Raw genomic sequence first — 14,106 nt, 5'->3', positions numbered from 1 at the left:
TAAATAACTGTATGGCCTACTCAACACAAATGCTCCTTACAACCCGCTGCAATAGACGATGAGCGATTCATGTTTTCTTAAAAATCAATCAATCATATACTCTACAGTATATGATTGATTTATGTATTAATTATTTTATTTGTTTAAATATAATTCTATATTTTTTTCATATACTCTACAGTCCATGCATTATACTTTTTTGCATGAAAAGGGCAGAACTTCAAAAGCTTTAACCTGAAACCTTTAACGCCTTACTTCATTCATTTAAAAGACCAATCAGCAATATTTAGGACACAAATAACATATTTATAACAATAAATGCTCTTCCTCAGCTATGTTTTATATAATGTAAACACAAGCAGTATTGTAGCCAAAGATAAACATTTCACTATACATTGTGCGGGTCATCTTATGTAGGCGCCGACCACATCATGTTATTCAGCACAACACCACAAAAAAGGGTCTGGCGATGGACACGAAGATTATTTCAATCATCAAAGGACTTGGTGGGACAAGATGTGGTGTGGATACATCAAGCAATTAATACCTTTTTATTTTGCAGATATGGTATGGTAATATTTGGTGGAATTGATGGATTTTCAAGAAAGGTTAGTGCTTCCTGGAGTTTATTTTACAATTGACCAAAAGTGAATTGATATTAAATGCCATTTTTTTAAAGTTAATTATCACGCACATACAGTATGGGGTCAGTATTTAATTCATTAATAGGTTATTTGAGTACTGTGTTTCTGTGGTGCTTACTTTTTCCTTTCTATAAATGCTCTCATAGATCATGTACCTACAAGTAGCCAATAACAACAAGGCGGCTTCAACAGCTCTGCAGTTCTTCCTTGAGGCTGTGGACAAACACGGATTTCCATCCAGGTAACAGGCTATTTCTTGTTTTGTGTGTGTTTTTTTTTACATGTAAACATTGGATTATTGGAAATACTGAATATGAAGAAAAATGTCAGGTGCACTTGATACAGTTAAAAGAACACTGATTTGTATCAGTCTAGGCCATTTTATAAAAATAAGGTAGACTTTTGTCACGGCAGCCGTATTGACATGAACTAGCAGGTAAATACAGGTTAAATTAATTAAGTTGATTAAGGTTCCATTCTATTTAGTGCAGTAGAGCCTTTCCAGTGAGCCAACATGCACAATAGCAGCACCCTGACTGTTTGATCTGAATGGAACAGAACATTAATTAGTATCACTGGTAACACCTGTGTTTACCCTACTATTTTATGTCAAAATGGCTGCTTTTCAAAAAGGTCTATAGGCCTACATGATCAACAGATTTGTCACTAAGTTTTACAAGAAAAGTTGTAAATTGATAGTTGGGGATATAGTGGTATTAAGCAAAGGCCCAGGAAGCCCTAGCACCCCCTATATGTCATTTCTGAAACAACACTTTACCAGTGATGACACTTATGGGGATGGCCTTAGAATGAGATTGGATTATTCATTCCTTGTTTATATTACTTTACATGACCTCATGTCATATTCCCAATATTATGTGTAGGTCTTTCCAGTGATGTGCCCATAAAGAATGTTTCAGTCTCATACTAAAACCTCTTGTTTCTGTGGTAACAAAATCTTTAAAACTGCTGGTTCCCTGGGGGATTAGCCAGTAGCCAATAGTGAAGCTTGTTAAATGGTTATAGCTGTACTTAGAAAACTGGAGATACAGCCAGCTCTAAGAGTACATAGATTCAAATTTCACATTGTCAAATTACTTAACATGGTATCTGTATGGTTGTACATGTCAAGGGTCAGAGGAGACCAAGGTGTGAAAAATGTGGACATTGCCAGACATATGTTTGACGTTCGTGGGTGCGGCAGCGGAAGCTTCATCTCAGGGAAAAGTGTTCATAATCAAAGGTAATATTAGTGTATGGTTGTAGCTTCTGTCATAAAGCTTTCTTTGGTCAAAATATATTTTGCTAGTGTATCGCTTAATAGTGACGTGCTGCCATTAATTATGGTGCTAAAAGTTGTTGCTGAGATTAATGTACATATTAGTGTTATTAGGGATGGGGAAAAATCCATTGAGTTACTATTTGCATTTTTTGCAACGTAAAGGTGTGATAATTGTTTACGGACTGCATTTATTCATTTATTTTTGTCAACTGTCTTTCAGGATAGAGCTCCTGTGGCGTGACGTGTGGAATGTCGTGTCAAGTATTTATTACGATCTGCTCCACAGCCTAGAGGAGGATGGCCTGCTCGACCCAGCAAATTGCACACACCTTTTCTGTGCTCAGTATGTCTTTCTGCCCCGAATTCAGGAAGATCTTGACACATTCACAGATGGCTGGAATAACCATTCACTCCGAACAGAACGTAACCTCACTCCTAACCAGCTGTGGGAAATCGGGAAGAGTCAGAGCCCTGTCAGCCCTCCTGACAACTTCGAGGTAAAGGGGAAAAACTGTTTTGTAGTTCTGTGTTTTATTCACCATTGTGGAGGAAGCCAATGTTAGCACACCTTTCTTTTAGAAGTCATAACAATGTTAGTATTTGGTTATATGTTTATTTGACAAAATCCTTACACTGTTCTTAATATTATAATGAAAATGCAACACACGGGAACTGGAATTTAGCCTACCAGGACCACTTTGTTTCACTTTACCAGGCATCTTCCAATAGTACACAGCAATAACCATCTGCATAATCAGGCTACAGCAGAATTACAATTTGTGTCAAAGCCAACAATGGGCTATGCAACACAATGTAACATTGAGTTTCAGTTGCATAGAATAGTTTTGTTGATATACAAAGACATAGGCCACAATCCGAAAAATGTAAATGTTTATTTTTCTTTGAATTTGTAGGCCTCAAAAAGAATATTGCAGGAAAAAAAGATGCTGACTTCTTTCACTGGTAAATTAACACCTGAAAACTGCAATGAATATGCAGTGCACTAGTCTATTTAGTCTGTACAAGGATAACATTTAAACTAAATAAATGGCTTAATAAATTACAGTTCAGTAATGCATGTCAAGTTATTGAAATCTAGTTTAGTGTTCATGTCAAGATTGACAAAACAACAATTTAATCAGTGGGGTGGAAATAATTTAATAATAAATAATGGACTGTATTAGTAATTTAGAATTTGTATTTGTTGGGAGCCAAATGATTTCTAGAAAAGGTTCCTGACCACTGTTTTAGGGTGTCATCCCATGTAATTATTTTTAACAAACCCGATTACTTTTTTATTTCAGGGGATCCATTTTCCAGATGTGGAAATTGCAGACATGGATCAAATTGGAGTACAGGTTCCTGAACTGGAATCTCCCCTGGGCATCGAAGAACTGGAAGGACTGAGTCAACTTTTTAATCCTACTGCTCCTTCATTGTGTTTTGGGGCAGACATCTATAGTGCTGTAGTTCACTACATAGAGGGTGTCCTTGAATCAAGTCAGGAAGCATAAGGCACAATGCATGCTAACTTTCAGCAGTGGAAGAAGTATTCAGTAATTAGTTGCATATAAATCCTTTATATCCTGTTGGCTAGTTTAATCTCCATCAATGCATCATATTCTATAAGATCATCATGTGTTTGTATCTTTGTCTCTGTCCTGTGAAAACCACGTATCTCTACAAAGTCAGAAAAACAGCCTGTTTTACGCTTTGTGACGACTACTTTTCAAGCTGATCCAAGAGGCTTTTTAAAGAGTTTATTTAGCTGAAGAAGAATTTAAGTAACACTTCATCCTTCAGTTGATCACAAACATTCAACACCAACACATCTGGAGATACGTGGTACTTTTGTGGGGGTGGTTGGGTAGAGGATGATGGAATATATATATATATATATATATATATATATATATATATATATATATATATATATAAAGGGCATGACTGTTATATTCTCATTTTGAAAAGGAAAATAAATGTATTTCCATTTTAGAGGCCTACTTTATTTGTAGTAACCTGAAATGTTACTCTTAGAATAACATGGCTTTCCACTAGCTAATGCAGTTCCTTGTTACATGAAAGATACTACAGTAGTAGTATAATGTTCTATTTTAGAACTCACAATAATGTCCCTGCCTTTCATCCTGACATTGACTTCTGTTCATTCCGCTACGACTTGAAAAAATCATTTTCAGAGACTTCAACCTGCATTCAAAATAGTCCCCGGGGAAATGTTTACACAGCAAATGATCAGTTCTGTGGTTTATGAATGGAAATTACTTTGTTAGCCGCAGAACATTTTAAGGTATATAATATAATAATTCAAATTTGGATTGTTGTGAAAAATGTAAAATGTGGGTAAATTGAAATGAGGCAAACATCCAAAGTCAATGGTCAATGGTTTATTTCTTAGAATCTTTGGATACAAGAGCTGTAGGATTCAAGTAAATACATCAGCAATAACAAGTACTGTAATAGACCATTTTCAAAATATTGACTCTATTAACAGAATGAATGATGCCATTGGTTACAACTACCTGAACCAGGTGCCAGAACTACATATGGCACAATCCAAACAGCCCTTCCAACAAAATGCAGTACAAAAAGAGTACCAGGCAAAGGTTATAGTATCTGTCACAACATGTCATGTTCAAGTTAAATGTTGAGCTGACCACTGGAACAAATGAAGTAGTAATAATCTCAAAAGGTTTCGTTTCTGTGAGTCGATATTCTTAAAATGGAGATCTCTTTTCAAGTGAAAGAATACCAAAGACAAAATCCCTTTTTACACCAATGAAAAAAAGCAGAAACTCCATAACACTGAAACAATGTTTTTTTTGCAACAGAATCATACTGATGAGCAGTATCTAAACTAGACCAAAGCCTGTAACATAGGTTGCAATGCAGCTCTCCACATGCTTGGAAAAGTCCTCATAGTTTTGGAAGTGCCCAGGTACATGCAATGTGCCAAAACATGTGGAAGACTTCAGGTACGCCCCCTTAACAACTCGGACCTTCAAGGTGTCTGTAGGGATTTCCCACCCTACCCAGAACTTTGTCAGCTGTTCGAGTTGGGATGGAGAGGCTGCATTCAAAGACAACAAGAGGTTGTGGAAATACATCAAATAAATGACATTTGCGTTTTTAAAGATGAGCTGTATTTTACTGCTTTACAATGTTGTTTTATATATAGGTAAATGGAAATACTTTGTTGGGATAGTACTGAGCCCAAAAAAGGAGGGTGGCACAAAGTAGTATTAGCAAAGACCACATCAACTAGCTAGCGTTAAATATACAACTTAAGTAACTCCGGGATGCACGCACAGCTGTCTTGATATATTTAGTTAATTACGATGTAACGTTAGTTAATTAAAACTGTAGTGGCATGCTCCGTGGTAGCATGTAATTAACCCACCTGTGTCCCACAAGAGTTCGCCTCGGGCTCCTCCATGTTGACTCCCGCAAGCACGCTCCAAGTGGCGCAGGTCAGCAAAACGAACGCTCTAGAACCTTGTGTCCTATGATTGGATGGTCAGTGGGCTACGTGCTGATTGGCTAGTCAGTGGGCAACGTGCTGATTGGCTAGCATACTCAGGCGTAAAAACAGGGTCAAAATTTGTACTCGTAAATAGCAGCTTGTAGCTTGTAACTTCAGGTTCGCACACACAGATAGGAAATGTGTGTGTCCGTATCTCAGACTTTGTGAAACCTCACTGTTGTAAATATCCTTGCACAAAATATTTCTACACCTGCAAAACTTTTTTACACGTGCAAATTATATCTGCAAAAACTTTTCACACACGCAAAAAATATTTCTACAGCTGCAACATGTTTTTACACGAGCAAATTATATCTGTGTGCACAAAACTTTTTTACACATGCACAACATCTTTTCACATGCGCACAACAGGTGATATACAACTGCAGACTGTGAAATAATTTGTGAATATTATTGACCCTAATTTGATTCCATAAAAAACAGAGGTCTGTGATGTATTTTGTGAAACAGAAGAACAGCTAAATAAATGTGACGGCCTCTCAAGAAGAGCTCGCCTCTCTCCAGTCATTTAAGCTAAAGTGGGTTATTGAACCTGAAGCTTGTTGCTTCTGCCCTCCTCGACTACGGTCTGGGAGCCGACAGGAAAGTTCAACACACAGATGGCCAGTCCGCCCCTTTGTAGCATATTATTTCGATGAGAGATGAGCAGATCGCCACTGGGCTTTCAACTAAATACACAGCCACGCAAAAACTGCGGCATTTGTACAGCTCCTTATGGGTACTGCAATTAGTGAAGTGCTTTCCTCCGTGGTGAAACGATCAGCACTGCACCACGGAGGAAAGCGGCAGAAAGTCACCTGGAGTCAAGGAGAGCGGGGCTGCGTTGCGTGCATGGCTTCCTTCTGCAGGTAACGGGGAGACGCGCTCTGGCGGCGGTCTCGTTCAGGATCCGAAAATACAATTTAAATATGTTGCACACTTATTTCACTTATTCCTAGTGTGCCACTGGTTACGGTGCCGCATGCCAATGCTGGCACTCGTGCCAGGGGTTGCCGACCCCTGGTCTAGCTTCAACAGCTACATTACCTTCGGGTGCGTTCGTTAATATTAACTGCGCGTCCAGAGTCACTGTGGCACAGACTGGACCGCTGGTGAACAGCTGTTAGAACGGGCCATTCAGGTGTTCAGAGCAGAGCTCCCTGTCGGAGAAGCAGAGCGTGATGTGAACTGAAAAGTTTTTCTGTGGCAATATTATTTAAGGAATCGTTGAGCTTGCTAGCTAGCATACATTGTCACTATCTGCGAACGTTAGCTTTAGCCTTCTATTTCTAATAGTTGTTTTCATAGGCTATAAACAGAGGTGGTATGAGTATATATATATTGTTCTTGAGTAAAAGTAGAAGCACTCAAATATTGTACTAGAATAAAAGTAGAAGTACTCAGATCTTGTACTAGAGTAAAAGTAGAAGTACTCAGGTCTTGTACTAGAGTAAAAGTAGAAGCACACAGATCTTGTACTAGAGTAGGGTGACCAGACGTCCCCGTTTTCCGGGGACAGTCCCCGTTTTTATTGGCCTGTCCCCGGTTGAAACTGTCCCCGGAAATGTCCCCGTTTTTTAATATACGTTAAAAACACATAGCAAGGTGAAATAAAACGTTTCATGTAAGGAAACACTGGGTAAACAGTATACGGCTCAATCGTGTTGTGCGTGTTTGTAGCATTCTTCTTCTTCTTCTTCTTCTTCTTGCGTCTTCTTCGTCTTCTTCTTCTGTGTAGGGGAGAAGGGGGTAAGTTGAGCCAACCACCCCCTGTAACCAGGCAACGCTTTATAGTTGTAATCACGTGACCAGAAATTATGCAAGCTCCTCCCATTTCTCTTTGGCTGTGACAGAGAGATGCTCATTGTGGTCTGGTAAGTAAACATTTTTACAAAAAAACGTTTTTTGCTTGTCAAAGTACATTTTCGCGATGTCAGCTATATCGGCTGTCATGTCAAACAAAATGTATCCAGGTTTAAAAACATATATTATTGTATATGTTGATGTGTTGGCAGCGTATTAAACCATGTGAATCATTAAAGTCCATGTAATGTCCAAAATAAATGTTATTCTGTGTTAATAAATCGCTTCATCACTTTCCACTGTTTCATTTGACATATCAACATCAATGATTCTTTCCATAAATACCCCCCAAATAACATGAAATGTGTGCCACTTTCCCGTGTTATTCCGCTCCGGTAGCGAAAAGCTTGCCAGCCATTAACCCAGCTGTGTGACGTCACACGTGGAAAACACCAGCCTCGTCTGGATTGTTTGTTTTGTATCCTTTCGCTATTTTCGCTCAACATATGTGTAACCGGACCTCGCTAAACTTTTTTTATCTAACAATTCATGATGGGGAAGCGATGTGTAGTTGTGAGCTGTGAATGTTTCCTGATTGCTATAAACATTGATCATGGGTGCTGGAAGATTGTGCACAAAACTCGGGTCAGAATTAAGTTACTACAGGTGTTATGCCAGCTTGAGCTAAATGTCACCAGAGTACAGTGAACTTGCCTAGTGACTGAAATATATAAAAGTTGAAGTGAAATAAGTAAGGCCAAAAATGAATTACGTCTGAATATCTTTATTATTTTTACCACTTTTAATTATTTGTGGGCTCGCACATACCAAAATAGACTAATGTACACTGCAATAAAGATAAAATGTTACAAGTGAAAAATTAACAAAAGAACCCTTTTTTATTTATCAAACAGTAAATTAATACAATCTTACAAATTTGCGATTTGGAAAATGTTGTTATATTTACATGTTTCTTTGGAAAAATAATATTGTAAATGATGTACTTTGTAAATTATTTACATCAAACCATTTTAACCAGTTCAGCTGCATGACTTATGTCAAATTACAGATTTGGCCATTGAAATCCCTGATAGCGGCCTCCCGGTTCAGGGTAAGTCTTCCGTATCTCGGTTACAGCACATGCAGGCAGCGGGACTCTGATTTTTGGGCCGAGTACACCCCAGCACCAACGTACAAACTGTCGATAAGCTGTATATCGATACTTCCTAATGAAAAAAAAGTATAGGCTACAGATTATAAATATATTTGGAGAAAAATAAAATGTTATGTATTACTATTATGTAGCAATGGTTACAAATTGGCTTATGACATGATATTTGTATTTTACTTGTACAAAATAAATATGAGGTTATACATGACTGCTTGACAGAATCATAGACCTCTTATATATTTCCTCACATGTGTAGTTGTTTCTTTTCCCAAGCATACATTGAACTTGCATACACAGAACAAATAAAAGCCAAGCTGTTTTTGACTGCTTGAAAGAGTTTAATGGTATCTTTAAAAGTGTACCATATCTGTAGCGACTAAAAGTATTATATGAAAGCAAAGCTGCAATAGGCAGTTGGGTCAATCAATATTTACTTACTGGTGTAGTGGGCCATCAACTGCTCTGTGTTGTTGTTTGTATTGAAGATACGCTATTTTCAGTGTCCAAACACTGAGACAGCCTTCTCTAAAGCCTGGGTGGCTAATAATGCACCTTGGTTTCTCGTCGGTGTCTTCTATCTGGCAGAGTCCTGCACGGGTCTGATTTTCAAGACCCGCTCCCGCCCCGCACCCGTGACGTGCAGTACCGAACCCGCCCCGCTACCCGCACATATTGCCAATTAGTTCCGCAACCCGACCCGACCCGCCGGCACATGATCCGCAACCCGACCCGAACCCGCATATATATAAGCAGTGACAACGTGCAATTATTAACACACGCAGTTGCATATTTGGCTCAAAAAGCCTGGAATGTTGTTTATTTTCTCCATCTAGGATGACACCAAAAGCCTCCCAGACGTTGGATTTCGCTCTTGAGGAAGAATTATTGAAAATGCTGTATTCTCCGCTATAGAGAGCTTCACCTCAGCCATTCAGAATGTGGTGCGCTCAGCAGCAGATAGATACACTGCAGAGGTTATGATTAGCCTATGCTCGGTACCGCGGAGGAGAGGTCTGAGGATTTAAACATTAAACTAAATTATTATTGTTTAAATATATTTATTATGCAACACCCGCAACCGGACCCGCATCATCTTTGTTTTACCCAGAAGCGAACCCGGAAAAAAGCGTTTGAAAAAATACCACCCGCAAATCACCTTTTTTGCGGGTCACCCGTCGGGTACCCGCGGATACCCGACCCGATGCAGGACTCTGCTATCTGGTCAGTAGGTTGCAAACTGTCTATTTGTTCCATCACCTGCCAGATCTCTCTGCAGCATACACATTCATCTGCAGTGGGCATGCTTTCACAGCATTGACATGTACACCTGAATATTGTACATAACATTAAAAAACAAAACAATATCTGCCGGACGTGTGAGGAACAGATGACAAATTAAGATCGACATTTAGTGCAGGTCAAATTAAATAAAACAGAATTTACCATTCAGTATTGCCGATTCGAGTCTCGCCGGCTGCGGAATCCGCTTCTCTTTCACAAGTTTCTGCCTCGTTGTTCGATTGCTGGGCAGGAGGCTCGTACTTATAAGGCAAGATGCCTTGAAGTGAAAGGCTAGCTGGTTCACTCTCTACTTCTGTAACTGAATCCAGATAACCCACCGAATCTGAGCTTGAATGATCGCTGTCGCTGTCGCTGTCTGAAGTTATCGCGTTGCTTGCCATTTGGACTGATTTGATCAAATGGCAATGTTTGCCACGTGTGACGTCACCGCTCGTTCGGGAGGGATCGGGGGCGTACTCGGCAAACTTCGGAACCAACATCGGTTTTTAACGTATATGTCATTTAATTATGACGAAACTTTAAACATTTTTATTTATTTTTATTCTGGTGATATCTAAACTACATGTTAAAAAACACCTGTGTTAGATGCATTACATGGCCTTTAAGATAAAGATGAATCTGAATTTTTAAGCTCGGCTTTTTTTTCTAAAATGGTGGCTATGGGGAAAAGTGAACCATGGGCCTTGGGGTAAGTTGAATCAGTGGTTCAATGGAGTAGCAGAATGAAATTTATAAATTGACAAAAACAATGTGACTGTTAACCCAAGTGTATCTAATAATGTACTATCTATTTTTAAATATCAGAGAGGAAGAACAGATTCAGAAGGGAAAAACCGGAATAAAGATAAAGAAGCAAAGACATTGTACAATAGTGAGGAAGAGAAGGAAAGGAAGAAAGAGAAGAAAAGGGAGAAAGTTTGGAGGGGAAGAAAAAGTTAACAGAGTACGAAGAGTATACAAGGATAGTGACAAAGAGCAGAAAAAAATGTGCAATGGCTCTTTCCAAGAAACGAAAATGTCACTTAAATGACAATATGAGGAAAGAATTTTCATTCATACGCCCAGGTGGTCAAGATGATACAATGGTTTACTGTACCATTTGTAATTCAACATTTTCAGTTGCCAGTGGAGGAAGAACAGCAGTAATAGAACATCAACAGACAAAAAAGCATAAAGCCTCTCTCATTGCCCGTGCTGGTGTGCCCTCTGTCACCACATTCTTCAAGAAGGTAGACCCTTCCCAGGAAGAATACGATCTAGCTGTGCAGGAAGCTGTCTTTGCATACCACACTTTGCGACACAATCATAGTTTCAGATCTATGGATTGCACAGCACAACTGACAAGGAAGCTTTATGAATCAAAATGTACATGTGCTAGGACAAAATGCGATGCCATAGTGAGTAACGTGTTAGCACCATGGGCAACTACCTTGGTAACACAGGACCTAGACCAGGTGGAATTTGTGTCTCTGTCCATTGATGCATCCAATCATGGACATGTAAAGCTGCTGCCAATATTAGTAAGATATTGTAAGATACATGATAGCACATCAGTGGAAACAAAACTACTCGATTTTGTTGAACTCAAAGGAGAAACAGCAGAGGAAATTGCAGCTGAGGTCCTTGGTGTTATCCAACAATTCAACCTGGAAAACAAAGTTGTGGCATTCTCTGCTGACAACACAAATACAAATTGTGGAGGACTGAATAGACTGGGGAGGGTCAATGTCCATACCAAAGTTAAAAATGCTCTGCAGCGGGAGGTCATTGGCTTAGGTTGCCCTGCACACATTATTCATAACACGGCCAGAACAGCTTTGGATATGATTCCCCTTGATGTTGAGTACCTTCTTACAAAGATATTTGGTTATTTTCACATTTTCACCGTCAGAGTAGAAAGACTAAAGGGTTTTTGTGAGTTTGTTGGCCAGGAGTACCATAACATCTTAAGACACTGCAATGTTCGCTGGTTGTCTATGCTCCCAGCTCTAGAGAGAGTGCTGAAAATGTATTTGCCCTTGAAATCATTTTTCCTCTCTGAAGAAAAGTGCCCAGCTGTCCTGCAAAAAATATTCCAAGATCCTCTGACTGAACTTTGGCTGGCCTTTGTCAATGGAAACCTGTCCATATTCAGTGACACAATCAAAATGCTTGAAGGCCAAGACCGCTGTGCTGTGGAGTCAGCTGCAATATTGAAAAGCTTTGAGGCAAAGTTGACTGCAAGAAGTGACGATAACTTCATTCCAGTTTTGGTCCGAAGGCTTCTGAGAGAACTGGAGGAAAATGGAGCAATGAAAAAAGCGAGCTTTCTCAAAACATCCCAATCATTCTTCACTACAGCTGTCAACTACTTGCAAGCATGGGGAAAGCACACAAATGATCTCAATGATTTGCATTGTCTCCTTCTGAAAAGGCAACCTCAGCGTGAAGAGATTCAGAAGGCAGGGGCCACACTGCAAGAAAAATGCCCCAATGTCAAGATCAATGAGGATGAATTGTTTGATGAGGTCACTGGCCTGCATGAGTTCCTGAAGGGAGGAACACTTGAAGAGTGGAAAGAATCTGAGACACCGCTTAATCACAGATGGAGCAAGGTGGTTACCCACTTCCAAGACAACAAAATCCCATTCAATAACCTGGCAAGGTTAGCGTCGGTGGTTATGTGCCTACCTGGGAGTAATGCACCAGTTGAAAGAGTGTTCTCCCAAATGAATGATGTATGGACAGCAGCAAGAAATAGGTTCACTATTCCTACCATCAAGGCCATGCTTGTTGTGAAAACAAACTTCAACTTCCCCTGCCAGGAGTTCATGGAGAAGCTGGCCAAAGACAAAGCAATCTTGAAGAAAATTCACTCTTCTGAAAAGTACAGAGATTAGGTTAGTAGAAGTTTTTATGTACTTAGAAATCTCATCTTATTTATTATATTGTTAAGTATTTTACATGTATTATCTCAGTATGTTCCTTTTCTCATGTTCTCTTTTGATCTTATTCCATCCAGAATACCAGGACAGATACAGATGGGACAGTTCTGGCTTTGTTTTATCTGTTTGTCCCAGTGTGTCTGTCAGTGTTGTCTGTCATATTGTGTTTGACAGTTGTGTCTCTCTGTTGAAGTTTCTTTGATAGTGTGTCATTCTGCTAGTGTTACTTGTCTGTTGTCTCTATATATCTTGTACATATGTTAATTATCAAATAAACTTGAGGCTATAACCTATGTAGTTTGAAAATGTTTTGTTATTAACTATGGAAAACTCAATAAGTGAGTTAATACTTTACTCCGCACTTATCATGGTATTGAAATCAGATTTTCGGAAAGATTTCATTAATTAGTTAGTGCATTTATGGTAATTAGTTAGTACACAGTTGTATCAGTATGTCTACACATCAGTTTATTAGAGCACAACAGTTAACATTTTCGAATTACATTGAACCAGAATTGTCCCCCTTTTTTCTTTAACAGCGAAGAAATGTGGATATGTTAATGAGATTTTGACCGCAAAACTCAAAATGTCCCCGGTTTTCATTTTGAAAATCTGGTCACCTTATACTAGAGTGAAAGTAGAAGTACTCAAATATTGTATATGAGTAAAAGTAGAAGCACACAGATCTTGTACTAGAGTAAAAGTAGAAGTACTCAGGTCTTGTACTTGAGTAAAAGTAATAGTACCAGAGTGTAGGAATACTCTCTTACAGTAAACGTCCTGCATTCAAAATGTTCCTCTATTAAAAGTAGAAAAGTATTATCATCAAAATATAGTTAAAGTCGCGACAGTAAAAGTAGTCATTGTGCAGATTGGTCCATTTCAGAATAATAGATATGATATGTTTTATAATGATTGATCATGAAAGTGTTCTCAAAGCTGGTAAAGGTGCAGCTAGTTTGAATGACTTTGTATACTGCAGGGTAGCTTGTGGATTTACTCCAGGTGGAACTAAAGTCTGATTTAACACTTGATTATATTTCACATCATTCATCCACATCTGTGAAGTAACTAAAGCTATTACATACATGGAGTGGAGGAAAAGTACAGCATGTACCTCTGAACTGTAGTGGAGTAGAAGAACAAAGTAGCAAAACATTGAAATACTTAAATAAAGTACAAGTATCTCAAAATTGTGCCCAACTATAGTACTTGTTGAGTTTATGAACTTAGTTACTTTACACCATGTGGCTATAAAGATAAAAAGACTTAAGCATTGCACAGAGGCACGAAAATACATTTTCAAAATGCTCAACAGTGCTGCCAAAATTATAAACTTGCTACACAATTTAAAATAAATGCTTTTATATATTTATATTAGATGTGACTCTTTGGTGCTTCTGTTAACACTGCTGCTTTAGTTGTTCTGACTGCTAAAA

At 38.7% G+C, this 14,106-nt stretch overlaps 1 long non-coding RNA gene across 1 annotated transcript; it reads left to right on the top strand.

Annotated features, from left to right (window-relative positions):
- Positions 1-260: 260 nt before the first annotated feature.
- On the top strand, positions 261-1,808 carry LOC307034259. The gene is made up of 3 exons (XR_013806851.1): positions 261-608; positions 791-885; positions 1,777-1,808. It is a non-coding gene; the product is annotated as an uncharacterized lncRNA (long non-coding RNA).
- Positions 1,809-14,106: the final 12,298 nt, after the last annotated feature.

This window comes from Notothenia rossii, assembly GCF_949606895.1.
Source record: "Notothenia rossii genome assembly, chromosome: 3".
NCBI lineage: Eukaryota > Metazoa > Chordata > Actinopteri > Perciformes > Nototheniidae > Notothenia > Notothenia rossii.
This window is presented reverse-complemented; position numbering and strand designations above follow the sequence as displayed.